Consider the following 13,181-nt stretch of genomic DNA (forward strand, 5'->3'; position numbering starts at 1 on the left):
CATAAGGTTTCCAAACTTTATATTTTTACATTTGTACTCACGCAAGACATAGGTGTGAGAGATCTAAAATACATTAGAGAAGGCGGCCAGATCCATGATGTTCCTACCAGCAGCGGGCGGCTTTGCTGCCTCAGCATGCGAATCTACAGTACTTGCTAGATCACAACCTGTTTGGTCCACCACCAGCAAGCCGAGGTGGTGTTGGCGCGGCGTGGCGCACTAAGCTAGTTGGAGTGGTGAATAATATCTTAGAACTGGTCGCCGCTGAAGGTCTGCCCGAAGTGCCAGTCGGCGGGGGCGACGTCGTAGGACGTGAGAGTCGTGCCGTCGCTGGTGGTGACCTGGAAGGAGAGGCTCTGACCGTCCAGCAAGGGGTTGCTCTGCCAGTTCTGTTCCCAATCCCTGCTCAAGGGCTGCCAGCCGGTCTTGGAGCCCTTGATGGAGACGGCGCGGACGTCCCCAACTCCGCCTACGTTGGTGACGAGCACCAAGTTGAAGTAAGAGTGGCCGTTCATGGTGACGTGGATGCCGCCCGCACGGAACCCTCCGGTAGAGCACGGGCACGATTCCGCCTTTGTAGACGCCGATCTTCTCGAAGGCCGGTCGAAGTGCTGCAGCGAGGGGTTGCACCATGCAGCCTCCCGCGTTGTTGGGCAGCGCGTCGTTGGGCGGGCAGAGGTTGGTGGCGGTGACCAGTACGGAGGCGTCGCTGAGGCACCACCCGGAATCGGCGGCCGCATCGCACTTGATCTCGAAGCAGGCGCCGCAGCTAAGGCCGGCGTTGAAAAGCGCCGTGCTGAGGGCCGCGGTGTTGGTGCCGTAGCCCGATCAGGAGTAGAGGTCCCCGTAGCCACAGGAGGACACATAGCATCAATCGATGATCTCAATTTCAGTTCAAGGGTTGATCAGCTATAGCATCCGGACTGAAATGGTCTTTGGCGTTGAAAGTGGCATGGGCGTTGGTCCAGCCGCTCTGCTCGGAGCTGCCGCCGCCGCCGTAATCGGAGGCCAGGGCCGGAGCACCCATGAGGAGCAGGAGAAGCAGCAGGGCAATATTCATGCTGCGGGGGACGAGAGCCCACATAATTGCAGCAATGTATTGACGCAGCGGTGAGCTTAGCTTGGCTTGGCTTGGCTGGCGCGGATGAGAAGCGCGGACTCCTGAATTATATATGAGCATGTGGGGGGGAATTCGAAGCCGCAAAAGCTCAGACTGTGAGCAGCAGGTTGAAGGAAGGAAGGGGGACAAGGCAAGGCTCTGCAACGAGTCGTGGTTGGTTGGTGCCGCAGCTGTGGGACCGACGTGGATTTGGGGGTAGCATGGATGCTATTGAAGGTGATCCTTTTTGCAGCGACAGACAATGCACATGTTTAGCATCTCCACGTTCAGACTCCAATGAGACCCACAAACCGTCAGGACCACTCGAGTAACGCAATCAGACATGCGAGAGATGATGGGAGGCGAGAGCAGCCGTCGTCGTATGTGCCATGTTACGTCTACCTACTCTACCCTCTTATATGTAGGCTACTGCCCCGTCCGGCAGCTTGGGCCTCGAGCCACATCGCCCCCTGGAGACTATAAGCGGTGTCCATTACGCACGTATCCGAGCAGTGGAGTTTCAACCTTCAAATTTTTAAAACCTTCAACCTTACCTTTAAAAGCTTTTCTTGCTTCACGAGTTGGGAACAAACTAAATGCGGGCGTTATCCTAGCATTGATGAGGAGCTATAGGTGCATCAAGTTGATCTAATGCCTTTTGATTGCTATCTAGACAACATGTTGCAATATCGAACCATGCTCATGGGCATTGCCATCATTCTATTAGCGTTGTCACGTAGCAGGGAGGTGCTCGTGTGGATATGCAAATCGTGCCAATCTCACCAGCTTGATGCATACAATTTTGCTGGTGAGGAGCGCTCCCACTGTCATCATCCAGTTATAATAGGAGACTAAGGGGCAAGGCTCTAGTAGTCGACGATCTCTATAAATCTAGGGTGGATCAAAGGCTTTAATTAGTGAAATGAGCATCTCCTCAACAACAAACCGTTTGCTCGTATCTCGCATATTTCATCGTACTATTCCGATCTTCAATTTAGCGACGCCCCACCATTCGCATGCATCACATGAAAGAAAGGTTAAAGCACATATGTATGCAGAGCTATAACCCTTTAATGAAGCATATATGTATGCATGCACTTGCAAAGTGGTTAGACCTACACAAAAGGACACCACTCTAGAAACAAGATTTTACATTCATCTACACTCATACTTTCTATGCCATCTCTTCATGTATTTTCTCATGCCATATCAATTCTAGTCACGATGGATTGGATCGTGCTTAGCCTTTGGTGGGAGCTGATCTTCTTATGGGCTTGTCTCTTAGCTTGACTCAACTTCAAGTATCCACAGCGTGAGTGATTATTAAATTATTCACCGCTTTGTATCAACGTCACAATGCTTCAATACCTATTACGGTACCAATGTTATGGGTTGGCATTGTTTATTGCCGTCGTAATATATAATAAAGAGAAATCATAAAGGTACAATTTAAGAGTAATGATCAACACTTGTTGGCACTATCACTTTGCCAACCAAAGAGCATAGCCCATGCTTGTTTTCATACGAAGGATTAAGCATAGTCCACAAAATGGCTATCCCTAAGTCTGAAGACACAATCAAAACTATAAAGTCTTTTACAAGAATTTACTAGTCTTGCTACTATTATGGGAGATTACAACACTTACTCAAGCACACTGTAGTGTCAAACCTATCGAAACAAAGGTCACTTTGGAGGATGAGAACATTGAATCCCTCAAAGCTGCACCTAACTCAAAAATGGAGGAAGAATAGAAGGAGCCAAAAAGCAAACAAAGGAGTAGCCATACAAATTCTTCCCCCTCTCATACCTTGATTAAATATTGTAATGCCTTTCGACCTCTTCACATAGATGATAAAGTCAAGGAGCTAGTCAAACTGAGGAGTAGTCATACAAAATCTTCCCCCTCTCATACCTTGATTGAATATTATGATGCCTTTGGACCTCTTGTGGCATAGAGGATAAAGTCAAAGTGCTAGGGAATCTCGAGGAACAAAGAGTGATCATGTATAATCTTAATGATATGATCTATGTTTGTTGGCACAATCACTTTGTCAACAAAGCCTAGTCTCACACTTCACATTTGGGACGTTTTCCTCCAGAAGTTACGTCTATTTAACAATAGTTCTATTCCTTCTTTTGAAGACACAATCAAAGGTGAATTCATTTACGAGAATCTACCAGTCTTTCTACTACTATGGGGGATATAGACACTTAATGGACTTAGGATTACCCACACCATAGCGTTAGATCTCCCAAAATAGAGGTCACCTTGAGGAACAAGAGCATTGAAATGGAAGAACAGAAAGAGAGGTCACCATAGGGTTAGATCTCCTAACATAGAGGGGTCACCTTGGAGAACATGACCATTGAAATGGAAGAATGGAAAGAGATAAAAGGTAGAAAAAGAAGGACGAGTACAAAAACTTCCACCCTCTCATACCCTCGAGGGTTTGATTGGAAAAAATGTAATGATCTCATGTGGGTAGTGCATTTGCACTGTTTACATTTATAGGAGATGTCCGTTTTATTATCTACTACTATATTCAACTAACAAAGGCATGTAAAATATTCTTATAAAAATAATATATACATATAGAAATTAATACGCACATTTCTAAAAACTATGTATACAAACCTATCAATAAAATGTTCATCCCCAAGTCAAAAAATACATCCAATCATAACCATGTAATCCATATAGGAAACAATATGTATATTCCTTAAAAAATGGTATACCTATTTTCTACTAACCTCTCAATGTAGGTGATATGAAGGTTTTCCTAAGAGTGAGGCCCTCGACCTCATACCTCAATTCTATACCATAATTCCCTTAAAGTACCCCTTCCATATCGAAGGACAAAACTATGGAGCTAGGCGTCGACCATTTTTCGAGAAGGGCACTTAGGTGAAGCCTCAAATGACTAGATGGGCTACTACCACTAAAAATCCTGTATAAGAGGTCATGCAAGGAAGGAGAGATGGACATGTGCACACCCATGTTTGCAGTAAGAGGAAGCCAGTCATATAGTTGCACAAGAGGACTGGTGCTTACCTATGTATAGAGAAGTAGTCATGATCACTGAAGACGAAGGGTTGGTGCACCTTTGTACAATTGAAAGGTGGGGAAATGTGTATGATGCTGGTGATATATATGAGGGTATTGTTGTAACCATGTATCGAGGAGATTGAGTTATTGAGGGCCCATGGGTCTATGTGCATGAAGTATGGCTATTGATGAAGAGAACACCATGTGCTTAAAGTGGTTATTATGAATCAACACTATAAGGATCTTAGAAACTTGCTCGAGAGACTGATGCTTGAGAATTACCAAAGGGAGATCACCTTCATACTAAGCCAATGCTCTTGCATATGGAATTACAATAAAAACAATTCTCTATGCACAAGAAATGACAAAGAAAATTGTTGATAGTCTGTGTGTGCGTGACATGTATGTGTGCCGTTTGATGACAACTACCAAAGTTACAATTGGATTGCATGTCAAGTCTTGTTGTGTGGTTGGTGTTTTGTGCTTTGGAGTCATTGTCCAGGGATAATTGCTTTAGGTTAGAGCTCACATGTGCATGGAGTTTTTCTGGTGGTGTATGCATGTTTATTAATCTATTTTGACGAAAATGAAGATGTTAATGATAAGTGTTTTGGGGTTATACTCACCATGATTGGGATGTTAGGTATTGAGAATCTTTTTTGGTGAGGATTGTGAGTTGTGGGGGGTCATTATAGCTTGTGGGAAAAGTATCCTTTTACAATTAACAATGTACATGTTTAGCATCTCCATGTCTCCATGTTCATAGCTATGGGATTGATGTCAATGTGAATATGTCTTGGGGATAAGCATGAAGACTTAGAGTAGTGTCCTCCCTAGTTTAAATTTTCTGAATTTTCTTTGTAACTGTAACCAATTTTCCAAATTTTAAAAACCTTCAACTTTTATTATTGTTTTTATTAAAAGCCTTTACAAGTTGGGAACACATTAAATGTGGGTGTTTATCTAGTATTGATGAGGAGCTATGGGTGAACCTCTATCTCTTAAGCTAATCTAATGCCTTTTTGGACTCCTCATCATTGATTTCTATCTAGACAACACGTTGCAATATCAAACCACACTCATGGTTCTTGTCCCGTAGAAAGGTGTTTGTGTGGATAAGCAAATTGTGATAATCTCATCAGCTACAGTTTGGTAGTGAGGGTTTCCCTCACCATCATCATGCAATTATAAAGAGATTGAGGGGTAAAGCTCTAGTATATCAATGTCAACGTTTTTTGTAAATCTAGGGTTGATCAAAGGATCTAATTAGCGAAATAAGGACTATTTGCTTATATCTCGCAAATTTTTCATACTATGATGAGCTTTAATGTACTAATAGCATGATTGGTAAATGAGGACACCACATAAGATTTGCCTAAACCAAAAAAAATTTTATTATTTATATTTGAATCATAAATCTATCACTCTTTAAAGAAGCATATACATATGCATGCACTTGCAAAGTGATTAGAGATACATAAGAGGATTGCACTCTAGAAAGAAGAATTTACATTCATCTACACACTCATACTTTCTGTAATCCACAAAATTGATTCACTATTTTGACCTAATCATCAAATGTGATGCAATCCTTGATAGCTGTTGATGATGAGTAGCCTTAACACGAAGCTTGTTGAGCAATGATCTCCATATGTGCTTCCACCAGCGATGTAGATCTGGTGTTACAATGCATATAATTTCCCTTCTCTGCTACTAGCCACACTTAAGAATCCTTGTATGCAAGTTAGGAGAACCCTGTGGTGTATGGGGCACACTGGCTCATACCAGTGGACTCGGTTCAATTCCCAGCAGGGCCATACTTGCAAACACAGTGTTAACTAACAACTTTCTGAATTTCTACACTCAAAATAATAAAGCTTGTACACTTCTTGCACCAAGATTTTGGAAATCTATTCAAAACTATAATGAATCTACACCCAGAACAACACTTTGTAATTTTGCAATAGAAATCTGAGAGCTCTAGATAGCAATCTGAATTCTCTGTATAATAATCTGTACTTTGCACAACAATATGAATATTCTTCACAACAATCTAAAAACTCTGCACACAGCAGCCTTGATTTTCTACACAGCAACCTGCTTCTTGCAATGTTTCTTCCAAGAACTCAATATTTGGGAATCTAGGGTTTATTCTGGAAGAATTAAGAGCTTAAAGGATTAGTTATTGGAACTGTAGACTCTCCAAGTAAGATAATGCAAGAAAATCCCTCAATATTGGTTGCTAAAATCTCTATAAATCCTAATTCAAAAATCAAGAAAATCAAGATCAAGAAGATTAAGAAGTTTAAGAAATCAAACAGTAACGTGGATTAGGGTTTTGAACACAGTGTTTAATATAAATTTGAAAATGATTAACAGATATTTCATTGTTAATCTTGTCAAATAAGAAATTAGCAAATCTGAAAACTGTGTAACAATCAATTTCAAAAATGATTAACACTAATTAAGATTAATAAAATGCATTTCAAAAAACTAGATTAACAGTAATCAAAAAATGATTATCATTAATCAAGATAAAGAAAAAAGCATTCTAAAAATTTGATTAAGTATAATCCAAAAATGATTATCACTAATCACTCCCTAAGCAAGGATCTAAGCCAAGAACTCTGTTCCTAGGGATCTAAGCCAAGAGCTCTGATACCAATGCAAGAGACTAGGGTTGGCCACTCAAAGCATGGAGTGACAACATGGGTGTGGGTCACCATCCTAGGGAAATAGCCAAGAAAGGCCATGAAAGCTTAGGCAAGAGCACCAAGAAGACATGAATGTCTATAGAGTGAAAATGATAAAAAAGGGTACAATGTCCTTGAGCCCGATGCCTAATATAGCCCAAGGCCTCCAAAATTACACATGTAAATGTCCCCAGGCCCAAGTGCCTAGGCCCCATCCCCCATGTGCATGTGCACCCAAACCTACTTCATTACAATTTTGGTAGTTAAAGCATTGGAAGGTGCTAATTGACCCTAGACTAATTGAAATTGTTGACATTTATGTTATTCAGTGTTTCTTGACACTCTAAGATTTCTTAGTTGATTCTTTTCTTTAGATTCCCTAGCTCCATGGATCCATCCTTGAATATGAAAGTGTTTCAAGTGCATTATGGTATAGAACCAAGGTATGATCTTGGGTTCCTCACTCTTAAGAAAACCTTCATATCACCTACATTTAGAAGTTAGTAAAATATAAGCATGTACTACGTGATTTTTAGGAGTAAACATTTTGTTTCCTATGTATATACATGATTATGATTGCATGTCGTATGACTTGGGGATGGCCATTTTATTTAATAGGTATATATACATGGTTTTTAGAAATATGCACATTGTTTTCTCTCTCTCTCTCTCTCTCTCTCTCTCTCTCTATATATATATATATATATATATATATATATATGTATGTATGTATGTATGTATGTATGTATGTATGTATGTATGTATGTATATGTATGTGTATGTGTATGTGTATGTATATGTATATGTATATGTATATTATTTTTTATCAAAATTTCACACGCCTATGTATATTTAATACAGTAGTAGCTAATAAAAAAGACACTTCCTATAAGTGTAAACACTAGAAATGCACCATGCATGTGATATCATTAGTGAAACTCTCGAGGGAATGAGAGGGTGGAAGTTTTTGCAATCTTTCTCTAGTTTTTTTAATTTCCTTTTTTCCATTTCAATGCTCTCATTCCCCAAGGAGGCCTCTACTTTGGTAGTTCTAACCCTATGGTGTGGGTAATCCTATGTTGGTTAAGTGTTCGTATCCCCCATAGTAGTAGCAAGGCTAAGAAATTGTTCTAAAGAACTTTACATTTGATTGTGTCTTCTAAATAAGGGATAGAACTTTTGTCAATTACATGTAACCCTTTAGAGAAACAAATTTCAAATGTGAAGCGTGAGACCTAGGCTTTGTTGACAAAGTGATAATGCCAACAAGTGTAGATCATACATTAAAATTATACATGATCAGTCTTTGTTCTTGAGATAACCTAGCTCTTGGCGGTATCGTCCATGCTAAGGCGTCCAAATGCATTATAATATTTAAGTGGGGTATGAGAGAGGGAAGGTTTTATATGACGACTTCTTTCTTTCCTTTTGGTGTCCTTCCATTCTTCATCCATTTTTTAGCTAAGGGCAACTTTGGAGGGTTCAACATTCTTGTCCTCCAAAGCGACCTTTGTTTTGAGAGGTCTGACACTATATAATCTACTTGATTAAGTGTTCTAATTTCCCATGTTAGTATCAAGAGTAGTAAATTCTTGTAAAAGACTTTGGTTTTGATTATGTCCCAAATTAAGGGATAGCTATTGTTTTGACCTTTGTATGAAAGCATCACAAATATGTCCAAGCATAAACCGTGTGTGCTCCTTGGTTTGGAAAGAGATAGTGCCAACAATGTTGATCATAACTTTTTCATTATGAATTCATGATCACTATTTATTATGGCAATAAACAATGCTAACCAGTAACATCAATACTATAATAGGTATTGATAAGTTTCATACAAAGCAGTGAATAATTTCGTAATCACTCATGTTGGATGCTTGAAGTCAAGTTAAGCTAACTGACAAGCCCACAAGAATATTGGAACGCACCATTAAAGGCTAAGCTTGGCTAAATTCATCAAGCCTAGAATTCAAGGTGGTAAGGATGATGATCTTAGTGGCCTCAAGAGTCATGATTGGCACAAGTTTTTACAATTTGTGCTCCCCATAGCAATAAAGGATTGCCTCACTGAAGACATTAGAACTTTTATCTATAAGATTAGCACATTGGTGCGTTGGATTTCTTCAAAAGAGATAAAGAGAGACACTTCGCGTTTAAACTCCATAGAGGCACTCTACATGGTAGAGAAGTTTTTCCCTACTACAAGTTTATTAACAATCGAGATGCATCTGCTAGTTCATGTTGTAGATGAGGTTGCAGTTGCTGGAACAGTGCATTTAAGATGGATGTTCTTTTTGGAGAGGTTTATGAAGACATTAAAGAGATTTGTTCGCCAAATGGCTCGCCCGGAGGGAAGTATGTTAGAAGGGTGGCTGATACAAGAGTCCCTTGTTTACACCACTGAATATTTAAGTTCATCAGATCTAGAGATACCTCGACTATGGTCTCAAGAGTCTAATAGGCGAGTCATTGGTGAGGAACCTCAAGGCCAAGGCATTAAGAGAAAGATGGATAACAATTTGCGGGAAAAAATCAACAAATTTTGCATCTTGAACTCGCATGTAATGGAGAAGTGGATTGAGACATATGAAGCTCTCAAGCGACAGCGAGTACAAGATTGTTTAAGTTTCAGAAGGAATCACACTACAAGAAATCTCCCATATCCAGAAGGTCTGCAAGTTGACCTTCCGGACTTTCCCACAGGTAGATGGCTAGAAGCTACAATTTTAGAAGCCAAACGTGCTGGTTTAACTATAACAGAGGAGGAAGAGGAGCTTACAAAAGGATGAGATTGGCATGTAAGTGTTTAAGTTCTGCATGTCTCTCTTTTTTTTCTCTACATGTCTCAGTTATTATTTGTCCATCAACAATCTTTATGTGCTATTTGTAGTATCACAAATATGGGGCGTTTTGGTCACACAGTAGAGACAAGAGTGGCCTCATCCAAGTGGACTCCACAAAGGTATGGACCGATCAACAAGATACTTTTGTGCGCCCAGAGCATTGTGAGCAAGTTGTCTTTAAAGTAGATCCAAAAGATCCACGCTGGCTATTTCTGGTATGAGCGCCGCTATGCATGCTGGTATGAGCGCCGGTATATATATCGGGTATTACCGACGCAAATACTGGCATTGTGGTTTCGACGCAGATACCAGGGTTTATACCGATGATGGGGCTTTTTTAGACCCCGTTTAATGACGTCGGTATAAGCTCTGGTATAAGGCTATCATGTAGTAGTGCTTCTCATGTCTTGGAGAGATAAAACTGAAACCCAACACATCCTTGAAATTTGTAATGCTAAAAAATGAAGCGTAACCTTAGTGGGAAAATAACACAAAGTGAGCTAAGAATATGGAGCTATTATGCACAAGAATGATGATGGTTTAAGATGATAAGAAAAGCCATTTCTGCGTTTTTAACATGATAAATGTGGGTATGAGCATGTTACAATTATATTACATAGGAAACAAAAATATATAGGTGTAATATAATAATTAAAGCATAGTTAGTGTAATGTTTTTAAGAAGCAATGGCGATGAAATGTTCTTTACTGTCCTTATCTAGTGATAGTTTCTAGCTATATTATAACTCGTCAATCTTAAAAGTTTTTTTCTAAATTTATAAATGATATACATACATGTTAAAATGTCAATTGACTTACACTAGGTTACTCCAATTTTTTATAAATCTATGGAGGCTTTTCTGATTTCTTGTCTAGATTACATTTTATCTCTTAATGTTATGCAATGCTCATGTGAATTATTTAAACAAGAGTTAAACAAATACATAATGTTCTCCAAACTTTTTGAGTAAGTGCAAAAATGTCCAAGACGTGCTCATCTAGGTTTGAAAAATGGATTACTAATGCGAAAGATTTCATTTTCATACAAAAATGTGAAAGATTGCATTTTCATACAAAATAATGTTGTGTATGTTTTTTAAATTCAGATTGTTTTATCTAAATCTAAATCCAACTTAATTTGCACATGGGAAAGTAGGTCAAAGTGGGACCATATTAAGGTGCATGCAATAGTAAAAAATAGGAAGCTTGGGACTTGGAGTTTTTCAAAAGGAATATGTGCACCAAGAGGGGATGCTCTAGTCTTATGCAATTCCCATGATGGACTTACATTGCTACAAAGGGTGAGATACTATTGTAGGGCCTTTTTCCCCTTGAAATAGGTTGTACACTACTCAAAACAAGTCACAAAAAATGTTTTCCCTACAAGCATGGTTAGCACCTTAATAAAATGGTTTTTCTCTCAAATAATGTTGGACATTCTTCATAGCTTCTCTAGGAGGAAGAAAAGTGTTTATCACACAAACCAAGTGAATGCATGCTCAACATTGCGCAAAGAGAGAGAGAGTGAGAGAGAGAGAGAGAGAGAGAGAGAGAGAGAGAGAGAGAGAGAGGGAGGGAGAGGGAGAGAGAGAGAGAGAGAGAGAGAGAGTCACATACATTACATATTCAAAGCAACGTAGCGAAGCCCTGTCATCTTTTGTTAGCAAGTTACTCAGATAATGATAATTTCAATGCTTTTCTTTTGACAGATTTTAAAAAAGTCCATTGTTGACCTAAATGCATTTGACCCCCCCATATCAAAATTGTGATGTTTCGTCCTCCTTGCATGACCAAAAAAGTTAACCATTGACAAAGCTTTGTGGTTTTTTCTCCCTTGACTAATAGAGTGTAATTTTGAGGTAAATTGAGCTATAATTTAAGGGGACAGACTTACAACTATTAAATTTGCAAGTAGTAAATGTAAAGCTATGCTATGAATGCTGTGGAGGTAAGAAAAAAGAGCAAAGATTTAGATTTACCAGCTCTTAGTTGATGTTATAGTTTGTTTTACATGATAAATATGCCACAATCATTGCAAAGAGGTGGCTAATGATCATATTGCTATCCTAGGTGGGGATCCCACTCGTATCGAGGGTGCGATAGTGTTATAAGGCCACATGTCTAGTGCAATAGCAAGTATCTGCCTCAAAACTAGCCACAAAAAATGCTAGCCTCGTTCATTATGTTTCTATGCTTTCAAAAGATGATGGTGCTAGCCTATACGGCTTGCAAAATAGTGGAGAAACACATGTTCTCACCACTTAGAGCATGTGCATTGGTGCATGTGTTAGTTGAAGTCTAGCAATCTTGATCTTTTGTGTTTGAAGAGGTCTTGAAGGCATGTCACGAAGAGGTCTTTTATGTTTGAAAAGCTCTTAAAGGCATGTCTTGTGGGGTGGGTGAAAGCAATCTCTTTTAGGTAATAGGGAAGCATGGAACTCTTAAAATGTGTATCTTGGACATGTATGGGACAAGAGAATCCCTAATTTATGAGTCCCTATAGTGTCCATGTTGCTAATTTACATGGAAAAGTTGCATGTAAAAAGTGCTAGTAGCTAGAAGATGGTGGTGATGGGGATGGATTGTTTCTCGAAGGCCGGTCGAAGTGCTGCAGCGGGGGGTTGCACCATGCAGCCGCCCGCGTTGTTGGGCAGCGCGTCGTTGGGCGGGCGGAGGTTGGTGGCGGTGACCAGTACGGAGGCGTCGCTGAGGCACCACTCCGGATCGGCGGCCGCATCGCACTTGATCCCGAAGCAGGCGCCGCAGCTAAGGCCGGCGTTGAAAAGCGCCGTGCTGAGGGCTGCGTTGTTGGTGCCGTAGCCCGATCAGGAGTAGAGGTCCCCGTAGCCACAAGCGCCGCCTGCAGGACACATAGCATCAATCGATGATCTCAATTTCAGTTCAAGGGTTGATCAGCTATAGCATGCGGCAATAACAGCTCATAATTTAAACGTACCCATGGTGCCGGAGGCGTAGAAAGTGGCATGGGCGTTGGTCCAGCCGCTCTGCTCGGACCTGTCGCCGCCGCCGTAATAGGAGGCCAGGGTCGGAGCACCCATGAGGAGCAGGAGAAGCAGCGGAGCAATATTCATGCTGCGGGGGACGAGAGCCCACATAATTGCAGCAATTTATTGACGCAGCTGTGAGCTTAGATTGGCTCGGCTTGGCTGGCGCGGATGAGGAGCGCGGACTCCTGAATTATATATGAGCATGTGGGGGGGAATTCGAAGCCGCAAAAGCTCCGACTGTGAGCAGCAGCTTGAAAAAAGGAAGGGGGACAAGGCAAGGCTCTGCAACGAGTCGTGGTTGGTTGGTGCCGCAGCTGTGGGACCGACGTGGATTTGGGGGTAACATGGATGCTATTGAAGGTGATCCTTTTTGCAGCGACAGACAATGCACATGTTTAGCGTCTCCACGTTCAGACTCCAATCAGACCCACAAACCGTCAGGCCCACTCGAGTAACGATGCGAGAGATGATGGGAGGTGAGAGCAGCCGTCG

General features: G+C 40.8%; 1 pseudogene; it reads right to left on the reverse strand.

Moving 5' to 3' along the window:
* Positions 1–248: 248 nt before the first annotated feature.
* LOC147611311 (expansin-A1-like) lies at positions 249–12,842 on the reverse strand (annotated as a pseudogene).
* Between the last annotated feature and the right edge of the window lie 339 nt (positions 12,843–13,181).

The sequence above is a fragment of the Cibotium barometz genome, chromosome 47 (genome assembly GCF_041138505.1).
Source record: "Cibotium barometz isolate CiBa-2024 chromosome 47, ASM4113850v1, whole genome shotgun sequence".
NCBI lineage: Eukaryota > Viridiplantae > Streptophyta > Polypodiopsida > Cyatheales > Cibotiaceae > Cibotium > Cibotium barometz.